The sequence below is a fragment of the Ursus maritimus genome, unplaced genomic scaffold (genome assembly GCF_017311325.1).
Source record: "Ursus maritimus isolate PB19 unplaced genomic scaffold, ASM1731132v1 scaffold_19, whole genome shotgun sequence".
In the NCBI taxonomy this organism is placed as follows: domain Eukaryota; kingdom Metazoa; phylum Chordata; class Mammalia; order Carnivora; family Ursidae; genus Ursus; species Ursus maritimus.
In genome coordinates this window covers 27,254,732-27,257,792 of record NW_024424341.1, presented here as the reverse complement: position 1 = coordinate 27,257,792, position 3,061 = coordinate 27,254,732, and positions in this window count along the sequence as shown.

Below are 3,061 nucleotides of genomic sequence, written 5' to 3'. Positions count from 1 at the left end.
CTGCAAAGGTCTTCTGGAGACACCTCAACAAAATTTGGCTTCAGAGGAGCTGCACTCCCCAAAGGCTAACTCTCCCTCCATATACCCCCACCCCCACCCCACAGCCTTCTCTCTATCCAGCCATGGCCTTGGTTGGAAGCGAAGGGCAGGCTTCGTGAGCCCGCAGACAGGAGGTGCCCGGCTTCTGTGGAGCAGCTTTACAAGTGAGGTACTTGGCCCCTTTGCAGAACAAGAAAAACTCCCCCTAACATCTTATGTTCGTATAATAATGACATTTTAGGGGCGGCTGAGTGGCTCAGTCATTAGCGGCTGCCTTCAGCTCGGGTCATGATCCCAGGGTCTTGAGATCAAGCCTCGCATCGGGCTCCTTGCTCAGTGGAGAGCCTGCTTCTCCCTCTCCCTCTGCCTGCTGCTCCCCCTACTTGTGCCCTCTCTGTCAAATAAATAAATACAATCTTAAAAAAAAAAAAACCAACAAACTACGTTTTAATTAAGCACATACTACTGCCAGGATTCTTGCTGGCTAACTCCTGAACTACGTTATGTTTGGTCCTTACACTGACTTTGTGTGACCAATATGACTTCTATTACCTCTATTTTTTCCTACGGGTCAAAGAGGTTAAAGAGGCTGCTCACGGCCTCAAAACTACTACGTGGGTTTTGAACCTGCAGTTTTCCGACCCCTGAGCAGAGTTTGTAACTCCTGAACACGCCTGCTTCTGCAGCGTTTGGCTTGGGGATAAAGGACAAAGGGATGTGCTCGGGCTCTGCGGCCCTCTGTGTCTGAGACGGGCCCAGGGTCGGGCCTCCCAGAAAGACCCCAATCGCACATCTAAAACGAACGCTGCAAGGTTGTCCGAAGGCAGAGTTGGAGGTCACTGTGGCCACACTGCAATCATACCCAGGACCTCCCCCAGGCAAGCCAACATCTCCCCCCACACACATCCAACCCCCATCTCAGCAGCTCTGGAAAGTAGGAAGCAGCAGCTTGACTCTCTCTTCCTCACTAGGAAAACCAAAGCAGCAAGGAAGTACTGGCTTCGGTCCTTGGAGAACCAGGGATGAGCTCAGTGGCCCCACAGATCTGGGCCAGGGGAGGGGCAGGAGGTGAGACAGAGGAGCCCAGATGACAGTGTCAGAGCTGGAAGGGGCTGAGCCTGGCCCCTGAGGGGCTCCGCAGCACTTCGGTGAAGAGCTTGTGTTTAGACTTCCCTTTGGCCTCCCTCTGGGATGGGCCCCTTCGGGAGCCATCGCTACCCCGGGGGGATGGAGGCTGGCCAAGGAATCACTTGCCAAGCTAATCACTGCTGATCTCTGGCTCCATGAAGGGCAGTGGGAACATCAATTCATTTAAACCTCAGAACAATCGTAAGAGATAAATACCCATGTTCCCATTTTGCAGAAGAGAACATTGGAGACACAGATAGGTTATATAATCTGCCCAAGGTCACACAGCTTATTCTGGGATTCAAACCTGATTCTTGACTGTCCACCCTTAACCACTGAGCAATGCATTCTGCTCCCCCAGAGGCAGTGCAAGAGAAACCCGGCAGCTCCAGCTCTGGTGAATTTCCCAGCCCAGGGCTCTCCTCTGGCACAAGGGGGAGGGGAATGAATTCGGGCTTCTGGCTTTTTAGGATTCCTTCTCTCCCCTAGTGTGTTCCTGCCAGAACCTCTAAACACATTTGCTCTAAGCAAAATCAAGTGGTTTTGGAGCCTTCGCTCTGTACTGCCCCTTTGAGTCTCACTCTAGGCTCGTCCCTCCCTCTGAGGGACAACCTTCCCCCTCTGTCTCCTGCCGGCTCTTCTGCCCCAGCGACCTTCTTTTGATTCTCACTTACCTCCTTCCCTTTCACTCTCCCTTCAGAAGGCAGTTCAGCTAACACTCATTAGCACGTGTTAATGAGCATCAATTCGTTTCTCAGCCGCTCCGCAGGAGAGGGGAGAAAGGAGGGCTGCTCCTGGGGTAATGGGTGCACATGGCCTGGAGCTCCTGGAGAGAATGGGGAGGGAGCCCAGAGCCCAGTTTGGGGAGGGCAGTCTGCTGTCCTCAGGACTGTGCCCTCAGTGGCTACTTCTGTTTTCTCTGAGACCACCACCGAACATTCCTAGGTCAGCGGTGGATGTTCTCTGACCACTGGCGGAAACAGATTCCCATGATGTTCTTCAGTGGGTGCGGTTAAGCCCGGGTAGGGGAGGTAGTTCAGGCACTCCTTGAACAACTGTCTAAAAGCCCCCAGAGCCCAACCAGGGGGAGGCAGGTAACGAGACCACAGAGGGACATAGTCAGGGGAGGGCAACAACCAAGACCCAAGGGGACCGTGGAAGCCCCTCCTCCACTCCATCTGGACCCTCCCCGGGTGTCTCTGATACCAGCCGCACCCACCCCCCAACAAAGCCTGGAGAACTCTTGGCTTCTCCCCAAGTATGGGCTGCACTGAGGGACCATGAGAGCATGGGGAAGAGCTGGGTTCAAATCCTAGCTCTGCCCCTCTTTGCTGGGCTAGTCAAGTCATCATTTGAAATCTCAAGTCCCCTCCTCAGAAAAGTGGTCCCTGCTCTTCCTGCTGTGGAAGGCTCAGACGAGAGGAGGCCTGAGAGGGACCTAGTGAACCACGAAGTACAGGTGCTAACTACCTATCAAGCTCGTATTATTACTACTATTCCTGGCGTTGCCGTTACTAGTGTTATTACTACTGCCCCTGCTAGTAACAATACCGGGTGGCTGCACTCACGAAGGTCAGAGAGAGGCAAGAGCAGCCTCCCGCCATCTCCGCACCCAGGGGCGTCTGCTTCCCTGCCCGCGCGCCAAGCGGTCTCCGTGCCCATGTGTGCCCCCCCTCCCCGGCGCCCCCTGGTCGAAAGCCCGCGCGGCCGCCGCCGCCCAGCCGAGACCCGGGCTGATTCCCTGAGCGCGCGCGCCCCCTGCCGGCGGCTGGGCGCCGGCGCAGCCTCCGGACCGTATATAAAGGCAGCGTGGCGCGCAGGACCTGGCCGAGTGCGGGAGCCGAGCTGGGCGCAGGGACAACGCTGTGCGCCTGAGGTCCTCGAGCCGCTCGCC